The following is a 20,900-nucleotide window of genomic DNA, read 5'->3' as shown; positions in this document are numbered from 1 at the left end:
AGTATCATTCCCATTTTAAAATACCGTTCTAATTTTTAAAATGGGTAAGTCAAATATGCTTACATTTCATGATAGCAAGGAATGGGAAAATTGTTGCTAGGATAAGACTGGGTGTTTTATGTCAAATTTTACCAGGAAGCTCAATTTTAAAAGTGGAATTATAACCCACCCACCCCCACAAGCAGGAATTTGAGATGAAAATGTCAAAATAACTTTAATTATAGGTTTGCTGGGGGGTGTGACATTAAAATATCAATCAGTTTAAAACTTCACATTGTTAATGTGTCACTCAACAAATGTGAAATTTGTGTTATACTATTACTATTTATTTGTACATTCTTGGCCTCCACTACGTATGTTTGCAAGCTAATAGCCCAAATCACTACACCAGTTGGTCCAACATTTTCAAATTTCTTTTAGTTGGGCCCAGCATGTGTAATTGGCTCAGTTCTTCTGGCCTGTGTGCTCCATTCTCCACAAGAAGACCCAGTTTGTTACTTTATTCATCTTCAAATCCTATATATTGCTGTTTGGTCCTAGTTCAACTTGATCCCAAGTCCAACAATGTTTAGAAAATGACCACTTCTCCTACCCTTTATGACTAAGAACATGAGCAGTTCTTCCATATCCTTAAATGTTACTGACAGTTAATATAGCCATCATAGGTTTGCTGATGTACAACCTTGATTCCACTCATTGTATATTTTCAAACTTGAGCTGAATTATATCTATATTTTTTAATATAGGGGAAATTTTTCATTTTGACCTAATATCTTTTCATTTTTTAAAAAATAAATGCCAAAGTATTATATTGGTACAGGGGAGAAATCTAGTAATCTTTAATATCAGGCTACTGTTTCTTACCCTAGACTTATTGTAGATAATAATTGTTTTTTTTCTGATTCCTCTCCCAAGCTGCATGAGAACTGGGCCTGCATAAAGCAATGCTTTCTCACCTCAGCTGAACTTTCACTATCCTCAGAAATGTTTTTACATATCCTTTGTAGACTGATTATTACAGTGGGCCACCATAGTTGTTTTAAACTTTCTTCATCCTCATGGGCTCACCCCTTGACTTCCTTCAATTTAACTTTACCCACAGAAGCCAACTTGTAGACTTACTTGACTGCGAAAGGCTACCCATTATGAGTGGCTCACACAGTGCTTGACCAAACTAAACCTACACTGGCCTAGATGGGTCCAGCATATGTAACTGTCTTAGTTCTCTTGGCCAGTGCTCTCCACTCTCCCCAAACAGCCTCAGCATGGAAGTTTAACTCTCTTTAAGGCCTGTATATTGCTGTCTGGTCCCAACTTACTGGATCTCAAGTCCGTCCTGACTTTTAAGTGAATCTGTCTCTTCCACCAATGTCTAGAACATGACCAGTTCTCCCGTTCCCTATGTCTAAGAAAATGGTCAGTTCTCCCATATCCTTAAAAATGTCCGCTAAGACGTCTCTCTGCACCACTGTTTCTCTCTCCCTCAAAACTTTACTAGATGTCTTCTCCCTTAGTTATGTCTCTTTCTTTTATAATCTTTCTTGCCAATGTCATCAAATCCTGGAGCTTCTTCTCTCATCTTTCAACATCTAATTCCTAACTCCCTAAATTCTCATTTTTAACCATTCATTCCTAAAATTAAAATCCTCAATCCATCTTTTCAACTTCCTCATTTTGATAAATATTGTCATTCATGTTCCAGAGCCATGGGTATTTCTTCTCTAACCATGGTTACTGCATCCAATAATTTGTCATCAGACTCAGAATAAAATCCATACTCTTTTCTATGGCCTAAAACTCGCTGTGTAATCTCTGCTCTTATACACATCCACCCTTCCCTGGCTCACCACACTAGCCTTGTTTCTGTTCTTCAAACGTGTTCTTTCTGTAGAGTCTGTGTACTTCCTACTCATTCCTGAAACTCTATATTCGTAGATTGTTCTAGAGAAGCTCCTTTCCATCAGAGAGATGGTCCCTGACCATCCCATCCAGAAACTCTGTCATTTTGTGTCATTTACATTTTCTTCATAATAATGTTCACAATGAACAACTTGAACGACTTCTTGTGTATTTCTTAACTAGTTCAATATTTTTCCTCTGTAGAACACAGGCCTTGAGAGCAGAAATAAGTGTACTTTATTCATTACTGTAATTTTGAGAACAAGGAAAATGCCTTATAGAATCTCAACAACTATTTGTTTTATGAGGAAACAAGTGAATTCTGATAGGTTTGACTAACACAGTATCTCTCAAATCCATTCCGCCTGTTTTCCCACTGCCTTCAGCATCAACCAAACAACACAATGACGCTGTCTGAGAACTTTCATGTCACATCCAGGCTTCATGCTGCTGCTAGATTAATCCACACAAGCATAAATTCTCTTGCTCAAAATGCTCAGTAAAATGAAAATTTTACAATCCATAGTAAGTAAAAATGTATCGCCATAACTTCAACATCCCTTTGTTTATTCAATAATCTTTGGGGATCACCTATATATTCAAGACACTGTGTTGAATAGTGTGAATATGAAGATTAAGTAAAGTATGCTATTATAGATGTGTGACCAAAATTTGAAGATGAACAAAGGAGAAATCCCTAACTTTGATATGAGGAAGTGATGCTTCAGCTGACTCTGGAAGGATAATTAGGAGTTTGCAAGTCAGCAGGAGTATGTGTTCACATATGAGGTATGGATATCCATTTACCAGGAAGAAGGAATGTGTAGAATTGAGCTCTTGGTATTACACGTGATCACATTTGCAGGGATAATGCGGTGTGCTTGGGGAAGGACAAGATGTGAGACAAAGTGGTCAAAAGGACCAGAGTAACTAGGACCTTGCACGCTGTACTATCAACAAATAAGGCAGAATAGAGTAGCTATTGAAGAGCATGGGCTTTGGAGTCAGACTGTCTGGATTTCATTCCTACCCCACTGGGCAAGTTACTTACTCTTTTGATGTCCTTTATTCCTCGTTTTGTAAAAGTGTAATTCATAGATAGTAATAGTTACCCACCTCATAGGATTATTATGAAAATTAAGTAAGTTTATATACAGACTACATTATAGTTGGAACAGTACCTGGCACATAAGAAGCATAATAGCATTATTTTTTGAAATTGTTATGTTATAGATAATGGAGCGCTATTAAACAATTTTATGTAGGAAACTATCCTAAGATTCATCTCTCTTAAGGGTAATTCCTATAGTAACATGCAAAATGGGTCATAAGGAAAATAAATAAGACTGGAAGCAGAAAAATCTGTCTTTTGTTGTTGTTAAGGGCCATGCAGTCAGTTCTAACTTATAGTGAACCTGTATAGGGTTTCTGAGGCTTTTAAATCTTCATGCAAGCAGAAAGCCTCATCTTTCTCATACAGAGCACCTGGCAGGCTCCAACTACGGACTATGTAGTTTGCAGTTAGGATTTAAAATTCTGAGTATCTGAACTATGGTAGTGCTAATGAGCAGCTGAGAGAAAAAAACACTCTTGAGACTCATTTAAGAAGTTGAATCAAGAGAATTTGGTGGCCAATTATGTACAAGATAGCACAGTAAAAATGTTATGGATTATTCCAAAATTCCTGAATTGGGGGATTGGGTGTAGAGTCGAATTATTAAACAGCATCAGAAGTATAAAGGGAAGAACTGATTTTTGAATGAGAGGCAATGAGTTTCATTTAGGATGTACTGAATCTGTGGTATCTATAGTATAGACACATGAGATTTCTACCAGACAATTGGGTATGTAGGCCCAGAACACAGAATAAAGCATTTTAAGCCAGAGGTATAGCTAATGTGACTAGAAGACCTTCTCTTCTCCTATAACATTAATAAAACTAGTCACGGAACCCCAAATCCACCAGAGAATGCCAACATGAAATGGAAGAGAAACGTAAGAAATATCAGGAAAACAAGGTATAAAGATCAACATTGCTAAAGATGGGACTTTAATATGCCCATTGAACTTGTCAAGTGTCATTAATGAATTCAGTGAGAACAATTTCAGACGAAAAGTAGAGGTAAAAGTCATGTTGTACTAGGTAGAAGAGTTTAGGAGCCAATGTGAGGGAAGTAAAAATACTTCCAACAACGCTTCGGTAACTCAGCTGTGAAGAGGAGTAAAGAATGAAGGCACTAGTTGCAGGAAAATATAGACTAGAGATGGGTTTTTTTCTTTTCATGATTAACAAGATTTAGTTGTGTTGGTGTCAAAAGGGAAAACATGGTGGATTGAGAGAGCGGGAAAGAGTCTTTCAAGGCTTCCCTGACCAGCACTGCACTGAAACTTGCAGTGTTATAGCTCCCTTCTCTCTCTGTCACCTCATGTGCCCCTCAACTGGAGCTGAGAGGTTTGAGAAAGGCATCAGAATGAGAAAAGATAGGCAAGAAACTGAGACTCCCTGCCTTGTCATTCTGTCTCCTGTCAGCTCCAAATACCTGAATTGCAACTGATGGATGATTCAGCAGTTTTCCAGGTGTGGAATTACATAGTTACCACACCTACACAAATTTGCTTGGGATTCAGAGGGTGTGTAAGAAAAAGTACATGTACCTTGGAAAAGCAAATGTTCCATGCGCCTTCCTTAAACTTAAAATGATGACATTTCATCCCACCAAAAGTCCTCTCTGTTCTAAACAAACATGTATCTGTGTGTTACAGATTCTTACTGTGCTGAAAATAAATACTAAGTTCTCAGCTATAAAGTTACTTAATGCTTATTATTATCCCCAACTAGAGAAGAAAATAGAAAAGAAACTAGTCTTTATAAAAAATTCAACCTTCTCCTTGTACTCACGGTACCCACATTTCTCACAAAAACGTTGCACTTATGTATGTCTTCTGCTCTTAGACGCCCTTCATCTTAACCTGCTTAATCAGCTCTCAAATAATAGACACCAATGTGGTATCTGAAGTAGGTCACCTGACTGTGTGACCTTGAGAAAGTCATTTCACTTCTCAGAGTGCAAATTTTCTACCCAATTTACTTTCAGCTCAGTTATATCACAAGACCAGATCTTATATTGTATCCTCACCATCTGCACCATTGCAGGTGAGGCATCCTGCAAACCTACTGGAAAACTCTTTGGGGATATATAGAAGAATTCCCATTCAATTTCAAAGTCAAGGCAGAAGCTTGAAATTTGGAGCTTTGGGGGAGCTTACAAGGTCTCACTAAATAACAGAAAGATCAAATAATGGTACTGCAAACTGCTATTGTAATCCATTCTTCCATAAAGATTACCACTGTTATACTAGCAAGTTCAGCAAGACCTTGGGTTATCAGCCAAATAAATGCCACTTCAATAAGTTATTGCTGCCTGGGGCCAGCTTTAACTTGCATAGTCAACTTTTTCCCTGTCTAAAGTTCTACTGTAAGTTTTGCATTCATAAACCGTGTTCTCTCTTGGCTTCATTGCTGCCCTCTTATGACATTTCCCCTTCTCTTGATTGCTAAAGAGTGCCCCATTGTGTGCAGTAACACCCGAGAGCTTCACCAAGTGATGTGAAAAAGCCACATTCAAATAGTTTTTGGGGTAGAACAAAATGCAAAAGCCCACTGAACATTTCCTTACTATGTGAAAATTGTTGCCTGAGTCTTTGCACCGCAGTTCTGGGAATTCAATTCCAAAGAGACGTGTTCAAAAGTACATGACTTTGGCTCCCATGTATGATCATAAGACAATAGAGGGACACTAAACCTTGTGACCATTTTTCAAATTTGTGGTTCTATGCAAAATTTCACCAACTTTCCATCACTTGAACTAAATTCAAAATGGATTCAGAAAATCTGGTACTTGTCTAAATGAAAATAAATGTTGTTTCAACAGTCTTTTTTTCCCCTTTAAATTGATGGTTGAGTATAACAAAAGGAGAAGACAACAAACAACATATACATACTTGTCTGAAAAAGCCAAAAAAAAAAAAAAAAAATGCCACCCACACGCATGAAATACCACACACAGATGCTTTATGAAGAAAAGTCAGATGCCATATAGGGTAACTATTGAATATTGATGACATTTTTTTCTACCCCATACAAATTACTTCTGCTAAAGTGCACCCAGCTTGTTTTTGTCAGTGTTTCCCTCCATTATGTTGTCAAGTGTAGATGAAGGACACATTCTAGGAACATCCTTCATTAAGAACATTTTTCTCAAAGCTACTTAAACATGGCCTCCTATGAACATCCTCTGTGACCTCAGATAATTTGAGGGGGCTTCAAAAAGTTCAAGGAAAAAATCTATTATCTTCCAATTCCATTTTTTGCACAATCTTTTTGAATCCCCTTGAATACATTGTCTTTGCTTAAAGAAAAATGAGCAAAATAAGCCTCTTCTATGAAAATTCAGTGGGTGTAAATAGATAATAGAAATTTAGAATACAAAGCCTAGAAACCTAATACAAGTTCTCCTTAAGGACAAACCCCTCTCTTAAAACATTAGGATTATTGGCATTGCCCTAATATGGCTCCCTTATACCTTAAGAGATTCTAGACCAATTTTCATTAGGTTGCAGAAACTGATGCCTTTAAAAGCATTCCTCTAATCTGCCCCATATTAATAAAGACAAACCTGGCAGATCACATTGAATTGGGGAAGGAATCCTTGTACTTACATTGAAGTAAGCTTATGCCTAAGGAGCATTGGAGGCACAATGGGTAAGCACTTGACTGCTAGCCAAAAGGTAGTCAGTTTAGCAGGAGAATAATGTGACAATATGCTTCCATCAACATTTATACCCTTGGAAACCCTATGGGCCAGTTCTACTGTATCCTAGAGGGTCACTATGAGTCACAGTTAACTCAATGGCATTGGCTAAAAGTATGCTTTATATTTCAGAATTGATCACACAGCAAAAAAATGAAAGCACACTGTCAGGTTCTAATTCCTTCACTTGGCCTGCCTTGTTAAACTCATTTTCTCCTCCTAACTCCATGCTAAGCAAATTCATTAATTCAACAAATAGTCTCACTGTTGTTGGGTCCTTTCCAACTCGTAGTGAACCCTATAGAACCGAGTGGAACTGTTGTTCCATTGGGTTTCCAAGGATGTAAATCTTTATAGAAACAGACTGCCTCGTCTTTCTCCTAGAGAACAGCTGGCAGATTCAGGTTGTTCATCATTCAGTTAGTAGTCCAATGCTTAACAACACTTATTAAGCATGTCACATGTGACCGGCACTATTATAGGCACTGGGAATGCAGTGATATACCAAATAGGCACAAAAACAACAACTTCTTGCTTACAATATTCATCTCTCAGACTTATTTCTCCCCTAAATCTGCTGATCTGTACTTTCACTAAAGAAAGGAATCAATCATCTAAGAAACAAAGCCCTCTTTTCTACTTCTGTTGGTTAGAATAACCAAAAGTCTTCATTCAACAATCATTCATTCAAAAATTATTGATGAGCATCATCTAAATGCCAGGCGCTGGGCTTCAGAGTGGGGACAGAAAGATGAAAACCACACAGGGCTGGACTTACACATTTACAGGGATTATATATCTTTGTAATGTCTTTTATGCTCGTGTGTGAAGAAACTGACAACTGATAGTTTTTAAATTGAATTTAAATGTTTGAAGTCTGCTGATAGCTAAGAGTGAATTGCTTTTCCTTGTTTCCAGGTCAAGTATTTCTCCTTAAAGCACTTAAGGGTAGGCTCTAGGGATAATAGCCATTTCTCAAAAATATGCTACTGCCCAACTTAAAAAGAGTAAACTAGGCTTGGACGTGCATCTGAGTGTTCTCACTCCATTTTCCATAGTCACAACTCCTGCTATGTTTTCAATTAGCTACAGTAACTGAAATTAATATTCCATTACACTTTTTTGATGGTGCTTTAATTTAACCAACAATAATGATCAGGGCATAAAATATCCCAAGTCCTTTGTTTAGGACTTGGTGAATAGAACCATATGCCTGACCTCAACCCTTTGGGAATCGGACATTCAGAAAGTATTTACATGGCCCCTCAACTTTTGTTTGTTATATTCCTGTTGCTTTTTTGGTCTTTGTGGCTTTGTTTACCCTACTAACTATATGTGGGGGCTGAGGCTGGAGTCAGGGGTTTTGCTTTACTTCTGGAATTATGGTACTTGAGAATGTTGCCCCATTATTCATTTTTTCTATTAAGTATTTACTCCAGAAGCCTTTGGTCAAAGTGCACATAGAAAGTAATGATTTTTTTTCTTTCATTTATTCTTACTTGGTGTATATATGTGTGTGTGTATTCGTAGATGAATATCTACTTAAGCATTGGTATCCAGATATCCCACATAGAATAAGAGGTTAATAATTGATCACCCAAATACAGGTGAGGAATGTGGTGGTAGAAATGGTGTTGGATCACTGTCATTCCATATAGGTAAATATACTGCAATTCTGGAGCCAGGCACTCTTGAGAGCAAATCTTGGCTTTACCATTGGGCAAGTTATTTATTGACCTCTCCGAATCTTAGTCTGCTCAACTATACAATGAAAATTTAAAATGTTGTCGGCCACTCCAGCTGGTTTATGAAGATTAGAGATCATATGTGTGTTGAACAGAACACAGAACCTCTATGAGAGGCATTCACAAAGTTGGAAGGCATCATTATCACTACCATTACTGTTTCTTCCTTCTCCAATCTTTTCCTTGTTCTTCCCAGTTCCCTTTTTTCTTTTCTTCCAGTTTTCTCATTCTTTTCTCCACTTCCTCCTGCCAATGCCTTCACTCTGTGAGTGGTGTTCATAGGCATTGCCCAGGCCCACCAAGAGCTCTCAGAAACAAAGGTGATATGGATCCTGGTTCTTCAAGACCAGTCAAAGAAGAAACAACCAATGAGAAAACCACCAAGAAAATAATGCCTTGTGGAGAAAGATGTTCGGTGTATTCAACCAATGCCATCTTGCTTAAGTTAGGCTATTGCCCCGCAAATGCTGCATTTATTTGCTGCAGGTGCTATCAAATCCCAGAAATTTAACATTCCATTCTTAATTTATTTTCTCACTTATAAAATTGTTAAATATATGAAATCCATGCACATTTTTTTCATAGTGTACATTTTCATGAACTCTTTGAAGATTTCTCCAGAGACATTTGTTGAATACATAGCAAGAGAAGGATGAACAACTCAAGTTTCCAATTTTGATTACCTTAAAGAGAAAAAATACAATTTTCATTCATAAACACAGGTCACATAGTTAAACTATACCTTCTTTTTCAATTAAAATGAATCAGCACCTCTTTATGTCAGCTTCTGAACTGGGTTGTGGTTGTTAAGTGCTGTTGAGTCAGTTCCAACATATAGTGGCCCTGTATAAGGTTTCCAAGGAGTGACTGCTGGGTTTGAATGATGGCATTTTGGTTATCAGTCCAGTACTTATCCTACAGTGCCACACCAGGACTCTGAACTGGGTACTAAGATAAGAAAATGAAAAGATGGGTGGTAGGATACAAAGATGAAAATATTAATTCATTCACCCACTCAACCATCATCCATTCATTCAGTAAATATTTTCAAATGCTTACACTGTTCCAGGATTAGGCTAGGGGCTTCAGATATAGCCCTGTTCAACCTAGACATAAACCATGATCTCATGAAGCTTACTTACTAATATGGAAAACATAAAATAAATCAAGCATAAGTCAAAACAAAAAGTAGAAATAAAATAATTACAAGTTATGAGGAGGGCCATAAAAGAAATGACACTGGGTTAAGAAGGCAGGGCATCTATTTGAGTTAGCTTAGTGAGTGACAGATGAATCATGTGGTCATTATAATTCAATATTTGCTTATATGTCAGTCAACCTATAGGTTGATTCATCCCCAAAGCATTTTGCATAATATTCTAAGTGCAGTAGGGCATATACAATATAAAGTGAACAAAGCTAAGTAAGCACCTAACTATGTGTGGAGTCTCAATGTTAACACAGATAGAGAAGAGAAAGTAGTACATTTAGTAAAAAGACCACAGACAAGGGAAAAGTGATGGAGGTTGAGTTGGTGAAGATCCATTTACTTCTAGTCCAAGCCCATGAGGATTGGAAGCAGCCCTTCCTTGCTACTATAGCCAAAGCCTAACTGACTGTGAGACCTTGGGTCTGCATGTGTGACCTCTCAGTACATCTCAGTAGTCTTTACCATCTCAGCTGGGGGCTTCTATAATATGGCCCCTGAGTCTACTACTCATCCTTCTGCTGAAAGACTTGGCATCAGAGAGCCTAGGGAGTACCATCCTTGCTACCAAGATAGATGTCTCAGGCCTCCCCTCTCTCCCTATATTTAACTCTGTTACTAATCCAAGTCTCATGAGCATAGAATAGATAAAACACAAATCACATCCAAAAATATGACTGCAAGGGATGTGAAAAATGTCAACTTTAGTTTTGCAGCCTCCATAGATCAGGAAGGTGTTCTAGAAGGGGTTGGAATGGATGGAGAGAGCCAGTTTATGCAATTTGCCACAAGAGTTAACAATGCATCTCTCATAAGGCTGTTACAAGGATGAAGCCAGAAGTAAGCTGTTTTAACTTGGCAAACACTGGCTTGAACTGACACCATCTGTCAACATTCCTGTGTCCTAACACTGGGTCCTAAAGGTCCTAAGTCCAGCATGGTAGCTCTAGACATCGTCAGTGGTCTTGCTTCCAGCATCTCATCCCTCCTGTCTGATAGATCTCACCCAAAAAGAGAGACGCCCCTGTGCTCAAGTTACTAAGAACCCATTGAGCATGTGGTGAGTGTTCTGAATTATAGAAAACAGGCGGTTAGTTCTGCAGCCTGGACACATTCGGTAAGACATCATCCCTGAAAATAGCTAAGTGGACAAAATAGAATTATCACTCTATTTGACTTATTTTTTCCTGATTTACACTCCCTTGGCAGCACAAATGATTAAACACTCAAAATATTCGCAATTCAAATCCACCTAGATATTCCTTGAATGAAGGGCTGGTGATTTACTTCTGAAAAATCAAGCAATCAAATCCTAGGGAGCACAGTTCTACTCGGATACACATGGGGTTGTCATGAGTTAGAATTGACTCAATGGATTTTTTTTTTTTTTTTTAATAATCCCTTGTAGAAGTTTCTATACCAAAAGCTACTTAGATGACATGTGAACCCTGTTTTATACATACTTAGTTATTTGAGACTCTGGCACCAAACCACTAAACCTAATCAGTAAGAAGTTTCTCAATAATTTTTAACTAAATTTCTTAAAATACATTTTTTTAAATTATAAAAGGAGTATCCACTTACCATGGAAAATTTGGAAAATACTGAAAAGCATACAGAAAATAGCAATAGTTGTCTCTCATTATAGTTGTTAACTCGTTGCCCAGAGTTAACTACTATTAATCATTTGGAATTCCTTTCTTCAAAGAAATACTAACCCAAAGCAAGTTATTGTAGCTACATTAAGGCAAAAAGCTTTTTACATGCTTTTATTATTATATTTTAAAATGGTCACTACATAATAATAAAAGCTTCAATTCACAAAGACTATATTAACAATTTTAAACTCTTAGGTATGTGTTACAACTTCAAAAAATATATGAATACAAAACTGAGATATCTGTTCAGAGAAATTGATATGTTCTCACACTTCTCCACCTTTCTCTCAGTAATTGATAGATGAAGCAAAAAGAGAACAGCCAGGATATAGATTTGAGCAACACAAATAAAAAGCTTGATGTAAAAGACGTATTATAGAACACTGCATCTAATGCCTCATCAAATACAAATGTGCTCTTTATAAATATTAACCATATATTAGACTGTAAAGCAAATCTTAATACATTGCAAAGGCTCTCTATAGGCCACAGCCTCTGTCCACCATGTAATAAGGAAAACATTTTTAAAGCAGCAAAATAAAAATCTGTTTAATTGAAAATGTGAAAACACATTTTAAATAATTCATTGGGAAAAATAAATCACAAAGTCTGGAGGATCCTTCATCCATTGATGGTGGGGTTGTAAAACAGTACAACTTCTATGAAAATAAGTCTGATGGTTTTTTCCAAAAGTGAAACATGGAATTTCCATGTTGTTGCTGCAATTGAATGACTTTGAGTCATTTTCGATCAATAATGGTCTTGTAATTGGTTTGTGAGGAGCTGCTGGTGGGTTTGAAGCACTGACCTTGCAGTTAGCTGTCCAGTGCATACAATTCCACTCCTGGAATTGTATGAACTCAAAGGATATGAAAGCAGAAATAAAAACAGCGATGCATATGCCAATGTACCTGTATATTGTTCAGAACATATCTGTAATATGTTCATTACAGCACTGTTCCCAATAGCCAAAAGTAGAAATAACCTAAATGTCTATCAGCAGAAAGTAGGTAAACAAAACATGGTTTACACATATGTGGTACAGTGAATTATTTGATGTTTCTTTTAGCCATAATCTTTGTAACTTCCACTAGACGGCTTTCTCCTGATGAGTCTAGGTAAGAGAATGTGGGGGGAAATGCTATTAGGATTATATGAGTCAGTTGTGAGTGATTAATAAGGTTAATTGTGATTGAAAAAAAATATATTGAACTGTAACATGGGTTTAAAATGAGCCATCGCAGAAGCAGGAATGGGGATGTCTCTGTCTCCAAGGAAGAAGAACCAGGAGTGGAACACTTCTGTTGGAACCCGAGATCCCAGTGAACTGAACCTTCTCTCCTCAGAAGACAGAGCTGTGACATCAGAGGAAAGGCAGCAGCAAAACCAAGAGACAGAGTTTGAGACAGAACAGTGGACTTTCTGGCCCATAGAGCAAAGGAATCTGAGTGCCTTCCAGCAGGAGGTTTGCTTGTGGAATGGGGTACATCCAGGCACTTAATTGAAGGAACTAGGTTTGCTGACTCACAGAGCTAGAGCTCTGTGCCTTTGATGGTGGTGGTAGTGTGCCATTTAGATGGTTCCAATCCATAGCGACCCTGTATATGGTTTCTGAGGCTGTAAATCTTTATGGGAGCAGAAAGCCTCATCTTTCTCCCAAGGAGCAGCTGGTAGTTTTGAACTGCTGACCTTGAAGTTAGCAGTCCAACTCGTAACCACTACACTACCAGAGCTCCTTTATAAGCTGAAGCTTATAAAGGAGTGGAGTACCTTTGGGTATTTATCAGCAGAGACCAAGTATCAAAGAGAAGCCTGCCTTACGGCATAGCTAGGAAAAGGCTGCCCTGAGTGAAAGAACGGTGCTCTGAATTGTGACCTGTTAACTTCCCTAGTAAGGAGCTCTGGTAGCGTAGTGGTTATGAATTGGGCTGCGAACCTTAAGGTCAGCGGTTCGAAACTACCAGCCGTTCTGTGGGAGAAAGATGAGGCTTTCTACTCCCGTAAAGATTTACACCCTCGGAAACCCTGTACAGGGTCGCTATGGGTCGGAACTGACTCCACGGCACTTAACAACAACAACTTCCCTAGTAAACTCCATATTCATAAGTATGTTATGTGAATCAATGAATTATTGAACCCAAAAGAGAAGTAGAGTGTTGTGGGAAAGAGAGCTGTTGTCAGAATTGGTAGAGAAGGCTGAAGAGTAGAGGCACATCTGACCCATGCCTCAGAGGAATCAGCCTTGATATGAGTTTGATTCTCCTTCCCTCTTGTATGGTTAGAGGAGGTTAGGTGTTGTCCCTGCCCCCCATGACACTGTTACAACGTACAATGGAAATGAAGCCCTAATATGTCCTATAACTTGAATGAACCATAAAAACATTTTGCTGAATGAAATCACAAAAAGACAAATCTACAATCAGACTTATATGAAATATCAAGACGAGGCAAATCTGTAGAGAACAAAGTCTAGTAGTGATTATCAGAGGTGGAACGTAAAGGAAGATCATTGCTTGGGAGCAATGAGCTTAGGAGAGGATGAAAATTTTAGAAACAAATGATGATGATGGTTAACAGAGCATAAAAATCACTATTGTGTATTAAGAGCTGCACTGCTAACCACAAGGTCAGTAGTTTGAATCTGCCAGTCACTCCTCAGGAAAAAGATGAGGCTTTCTGCTCTTGCAAAGATATACAGCCTTATTTTTTGCAATGGGTTTGCCACCAGAATACAGGTGTTGGTGAAAACCATTACAAAACCTAAACCAAAATGGGAAAGGAAGAGACCCATATCAACATTGTTGTTATTGGACATGTTGACTCGGCAAGTCAACCACTACTGGCCATCTGATCTACAAATGTGTTGGAATTGACAAAAGAACCATCGAAAAATTTGAGAAGGAAGCTGCTGAGATGGGGAAGGGCCCCTTCAAGTATGCCTGGGTCTGGAATAAACTGAAAGCTGAACGTGAGTGAGGCATCACCATTGATATCTCCCTGTGGAAATTGAGACCAGCAAGTAGTATGTGACCATCATTGATGCCCCAGGACACCGAGACTTTATCAAAAACACGATTACAGGAACCTCACAGGCTGACTGTGCTGTCCTGATTGTTGCTGCTGGTGTTGGTGAATTTGAAGCTGGTATCTCTAAGAATGGGCAGACCCATGAGCATGCCCTCTGACTTTACACTGGCTATGAAACAGCTAATTGTTGGTGTTCATAAAATGGATTCCACTGAGCCACCCTACAGCCAGAAGAGATACGAGGAAACCGTTAAGGAAGTCAGCACCTACATTAAGAAAATTGGCTACAACCCTGACACAGTAGCATTTGTGCCAATTTCTGGTTAGACTGGTGACAATATGTTGGAGCCAAGTGCTAACATGCCTTGGTTCAAGGGATGGAAAGTCACCAGTAAAGATGGCAATGCCAGTGGAACCACATTGCTTGAAGCTCTGGATTGCATCCTGCCACCGACTCATCCAACTGACAAGCCCCTGTGTCTGCCTCTCCAGGATGTCTACCAAATTGGTGGTATTGGCACTGTCCCTGTGGGCAGAGTGGAGACTGGTGTTCTCAAACCAGGCATGGTGGTCACCTTTGCTCCGGTCAATGTTACCACTGAAGTAAAATCTGCTGAAATGCACCATGAGGCTTTGAGTGAAGCTCTGCCTGGGGACAATGTAGGCTTCAATGTCAAGAACATCTCTGTCAAAGATGTTCACCATGGCAATGTGGCTGGTGACAGCAAAAATGGAAGCAGCTTGCTTCACTGCACAGGTGATCATCCTGAACCATCCAGGCCAAATCAGTGGTGGATATGCACCTGTGCTGGATTGTCACACAGCTCACCTTGCGTGCAAGTTTGCTGAGCTCAAGAAGATTGATCGCCTGTCTGGTAAGAAGCTAGAGGATGGTCCCAAGTTCTTGAAGTCTGGTGATGCTGCCATTGTTGACATGGTTCCCGGTTGAAAGCTTCTCAGACTACCCTCCTCTGGGTCATTTCACTGTTTGTGATATGAGACAGACTGTTACTGTGGGTGTCATCAAGGCAGTGGACAAAAAGGCTGCTGGAGCTGGCAAAGTCACCAAGTCTGTTCAGAAAGCTCAGAAGGCTGGATGAGATGAAAATTACCTTTCACACCTGCCACTACAGGCTTAATCAGTGGTGGAAGAACGGTCTCAGAAGTGTTTGTCTCAATTGGACATTTAAGTTTAATAGTAAAAGACTGGTTAATGATAGCAATGCATCGTAAAACCTTCAGAAGGAAAGGAATGTTATGTGGACCATTTGTTTCTTTTGTGTGTGTGGCAGTTTTAAGTTATTAGTTTTTTAAATCAGTACATTTTAAATGGAAACAACTTGACCAAAAATTTGTCACAGAATTTTGAGACCCATTAAAACAAAATTTAATTAGAGAGAGAAAAAAAACTAAGAAAGATATACAGCCTCAGAAACCCTATACAAGGTTACTATGAGTCAGAACTGATTCGATGGCACACAACCACCACCAACCAAATTGTAAATGCTTAAATAAAAATAAGTGAAAATGGCTATTTTTGTTATATATATACTTACCTCAATAAAATAAAGAGCTCTTGTAGCATAGTGTGTTACAAGTTGGGCTACAAACTGCAAGGTTAGCAATTCAAATCTGCGGGAGGAAAATGAGGCTTTCTGCAGTTCAAACCGACCTTGCAGTCACGTGTTTATCCTACAACACCATATCAGAAGTCCTATCTGTTGTGAAGTGCAGGATCACTATTTGTAGGAGTTGAACCCACAGCAGACAATGACCACCACTGCCACAATAAAAGAAATAAATATTGACTAATTTAAAATAATCACAATGGAAATTAGGTAATTATATAATACTTCAAAACTACTAGAATGCACATATGAAAATTCAGCATTTCAAAACCTGAGGGATACCACTACAACATTACTTGGAAGGAAATGTTTTTGTTTTAAATACTTAGAGGAGAAAACATTCATAGTTAATGAGTTAAACTTATATTTTATGAAATGAGAAAAATAATGGTAGACTGAACTCCAAGTCAGTAAAATGAATGTAATACAGGCAAGGCAAAATCATATCAAATGGAAACACAGTACACAATAGAGTGAAAGAAAAAACAAGATAATTGAAAAGACTATTAAAATGGAAAGAGTTCTTACAATATTAATCAAGAAAAAGTACATAAACAATAAGAATGAAGAGGCCATCAATCTAAATGCTATATAAAATTCAAAAATAATGAATAACTCTATGCCAATACATTAAAAACTTGGTGATGGTGGTTGTGTGCCACTGAGAGAGTTCCAACTCAGAGCAATCCTGTATAGGCTTTCCAAGGTTGTAGATCTTTAAAGGAGCAGAAAGCCTCCTCTTTCTCCTGAGGACAGACTGATAGTGTATTTGAACTGCTGACGTTACAGTTAGCAACCCAATGCATAACACACTACACCGCCAGCACTTCTTTTTAAAAACTTAGAAAAAATAAATTTTTACAAATATACAACTTAGCAAGAATGAATGAACATTACAAAAAAGGAAAGGCTGAACATGTCTATAAAAGTATGGTTTATCCTGGAAAATGAAGGTGATTTTAGTATTAGAAAATATTACAACACAAATAAATAAAAGAAGAAAAATGCCCCCTGATAGATATAGAAAGATCAGCAGAATAGATGTTAAAAAAAATTTAATAAAACATGTTAAATAAATACAACAGCTATTCATGATTTAAAAAATAATAATAAATGAATAAAAAACTCCTAGCAAATTAAGAATAGAAGAACCTTTCTTAACCCAGCAAAGGGTAGCCATAAACAACTACAAATTTCTTACTTAATGGTGAAATGAAACTACTCCTTTCAAATATTTTCACACTGGTGGCTCTGGACTACCTATCACAAGATCAGCTGGACTACCTATCACAAGATCAGCTGCTCCATCGGAGAAAGATGAGTTTTTCTGCTCCTGCAAAGATGTACAACCTCAGAAACCCTTTACAGGGTACAGAGTCGCTATGAGTTAGAACCGATTTAACAACACTTAACAACAACATTGTCGCGCGCATCACAAATGGCAATTATTTATTTACATGTTTGTCTCCCCATCTCCTGGCACTCCTTACCCTATCCCTCACACAGTACAACTCCTGGCCCACAGCAGACATGCCATTTTGTTGGTTGAATGAAGGGATGAGTGGATAAAATTCCTTAGTGCTTAAATCAGGTTGCATTAAAGGCACCAGGTAAGTTCTGATTCCCCATTTGTATTCATTTGTCACTCAGAAACCCTGTGAATGGAATGAGTATTGCAAATGTGTTGCCATGTGGCATTTAAGACATTCCAGATGTTTCTTGTACTTCTCCAACTTTACTGTGTAAACATCATATCCCCAACTTGTTTTCATTTACTTGGCTGTTCAGAGAACCAGGTTGTTTTTTATTTTATTTTATTTTATTTTATTTTGCAAATGGGAGTGATAATAATAATCATGACTCATAGGTTGTTGGGAGAATTAAGGAATATTTATGAAGCAGTTAGCACAACGCTTGTCTCCTAGTTAGAATACATGTGGAGCCCTGGTTTTTGCAGTAGTTAAGTACTAGCTGCTAACAAAAAAGGTATGTGGTTCAAATCCACCAGCAACTCCTCAGAAATCCTACACAGGGTTACTATGAGTTAGCAATAACTAGATGGCACTTAACAATGACAAGAACTGAATAAACAATGGATCCACTAGGTCAACATATACTGGTGACCTTTATGTAAGCTGCATTCACTCATTCATCAATTCATTCATTAAGTATGAATTGCATGCCTAGTGTATGTCAGATACTATTCTAAGTGCAGGAACTACAGAGATGATTAATGAATTAGATGTGATTCCAGCCTTTGAGGAGACAGCAATATATTTTAAATCACTAAGCAGCATGATAAACCTACATTGGCAGATATCTGTTGTCATGATTATCTCTCATAAGCAAGGTTCACTGACCCTTATCAGAAACAGCATGGAAAAAAATCTAGCTATGTCCAGGCAGATACCTTCTTACCAGGACCTGAGAGCAAGGCTACAGTGAAATACTTGGGAGAAGTGGTTGGCCTTAAAGGACAGCCAGTGGGTCAAGGACATGAAATCCAAAAAGAGTCACTCAGAAAGTTATTGGCAACTGAAGATCCCACCAAGAGACTGAGCCATAGATACTGTCTTAGGCCATACTTTCTAAAGAAGCAAAACCAGTGAAACATATATATGTATATATAGAGAGAAGTTTGTCATCAAGAAAATGGCCTGCAATTGCAGAGCCCCAGGGCCCCAAAAGGAAAGAGAGAGAAACAGACTTTCCCTCATGTTCATTCAGAACAGGCCATACCCTCAAGGTAGCATCCTTGTGATTGATTGGCCACTCATAGCCACTCACTCATCGTAGAGTTAACTATGCCTTAGGTTTCATCACCATGAGAATAAGTACATCTTAACTGTTAAACCTCTGGAAATCCTGGAAGAGCCAAGTTGACACAGAATCCTATTACAATCTGGGTGAGTTCTGGTCACAATTCAGCCCCAGCCATACAAGCTAGGTCAAATGGGTACAAGCTTCAAGTGTGGGAGTTTACAAACTTGAACTCCCTGAACTTCAGACTAGCCGGCCCTTCACTCTCAGTCCTGGCCCCAGGAGGCTAGGTCAGTGCCCATGGGTTCAGAAGTTCACACAATCCCCTAAACTTCAGACCAGTCAGCCCTTCCTCTTCTCTCTAGAACATGTCCAAATTCAGCCCATGTCTTCATTGCTGCATTTCCCCGAATTCCACACACAAGTAGACACAGATGTTCACCAGCAAGCATATGGCTTGCTGGTTCCCTTAAACTTTCAGAACTAGAAGGGGTGTCTCTGGTAGGCACAGACTTTTCTGGACTTAATGCCTCCAAGGCCAATAGTTTGTTTGAACCAAGTTGTTTGCTTTTTATTTAAAAAAAAACAAAATGTCCACTTTTTTCTCTGATTTCTTTCAATCATGAATCTTCTGTTCTCCCAGGAGTCATGGGTTCATCTGTATGTCTTTTCAAATGTAAGTGTCCCAACTCCGAAGGTTCTGCAGGGGTCCACCTAAGATGCCATACTTTAGAAAGACTTAAAGCAAACATGACTCTTTCTGGGCAAATTCTAACTCCCCTTTAAGTAAATCCAATCGAATATAGGCTGAAGGTGGGCTTACAAACTCTCTATAATCATAATTCCTAATATTCTTTTCTATCACACATGTGTTTCTATTTTACAATAATTGACAGAGAAACCAATATCCATAAGGCAGTCAAACACATAAACCTTTTAGAACACTTAAGTTCAATCTTTTCTTCTCCCTTGGACTAAACCCCATTCATATATATATGGCCTTGGTCTTCTAACAGGACGGATTCCAGTAGGCCCTGACCCCTGTTAGTCATATAGTTCAACCAGCCTGACATCTTATTTAGGAAACTCCAGAAGCTGCCGTTATTCCTTCTACTTAAGCACTTTATCCCCCACATTCTTTTCATCTGTTACAGGTAACAGAACCCAAACTTCTTGTTCTTGTTGGCGTTAGGTGTCATCGAGTCAGTACCAACTCATAGCGACACTATGTACAACAAAATGAAACACTGCCTGGTCCTGGGCCAACCTCACAGTTGTTGCCATGCTTGAGCCCATTGATGCTGCCACTTTGCCAATCCATCTTGCTGAGGGTCTTCCTCTTTTTCTCTGACCCTCCACCTTATCAAACATGAATGATATCCTTCTCCAGCTTCCTGTCCCTCCTGACTATATGTCCAAAATATGAGAGATGAAGTTTGTCCATCTTGGCTTCCAAGGAGCACTCTGGCTGCACTTCTTCCAACATAGATCTGTTGGTTCTTTTGGCATCCCATGGCACTTTCAATATTCTCCTTCAACACCATAACTCAAAAGTATCAATTCTTCTACGGTCTTCCATATTCACATCCAGCTTTCGCATGCATATGAGGTTATTGAAGCACCTTAGTCCTTAAGTTGACATCTTTGCTCTTCAATACTTTAAAAAGGTCTTGTGCTGCAGATTTGCCTAATGCAATACATCGTTTGATTTCTTTACATGAGTGTTAATAGTTGATATCAGAAAAATGAAGTCCTTGACAACTTCAATCTTTTCTCTGTTGATAAGAATGTTGTTTATTGGTCCAGTGGTGTGGATTTTTGTTTTCTTTACACTGAGATGCAATCCATACCGAAGGCTGTGCTCTTTGATCTTCATCAGTAAGTATTTTAAGTCTTGTTTCCTTTCAGAAAACAAGATTGTATCATCTGCATATCATAGGTTATTAATGAGTCTTCTTCTAATCCAGATGCCATATTTTTCTTCATATAACCCAGCTTCTCAGATTTTTTGCTCATCATACAGTTTGAAAAGTATGGTGAAAGAATACAACCCTGTCGCACACCTTTCTTAATTTTAAACCATTCAGTGTTCCCATGTTCGAACAACTGCCTCTTCGTCCATGTAAAGATTCCTAATGAGCACAATTAAGTGTTCCAGAATACTC

At 38.4% G+C, this 20,900-nt stretch overlaps 1 pseudogene; it reads left to right on the top strand.

The window, feature by feature from the left end:
* Positions 1 to 14,090: 14,090 nt before the first annotated feature.
* LOC102816777 lies at positions 14,091 to 15,447 on the top strand (annotated as a pseudogene).
* The last annotated feature ends 5,453 nt before the right edge of the window (positions 15,448 to 20,900 follow it).

The sequence above is a fragment of the Chrysochloris asiatica genome, unplaced genomic scaffold (genome assembly GCF_000296735.1).
Source record: "Chrysochloris asiatica unplaced genomic scaffold, ChrAsi1.0 scaffold00135, whole genome shotgun sequence".
NCBI classification, from domain to species: domain Eukaryota; kingdom Metazoa; phylum Chordata; class Mammalia; order Afrosoricida; family Chrysochloridae; genus Chrysochloris; species Chrysochloris asiatica.
Note: the sequence above shows the minus strand (reverse complement) of the source record. Positions and strands in the feature narration are given on the sequence as shown.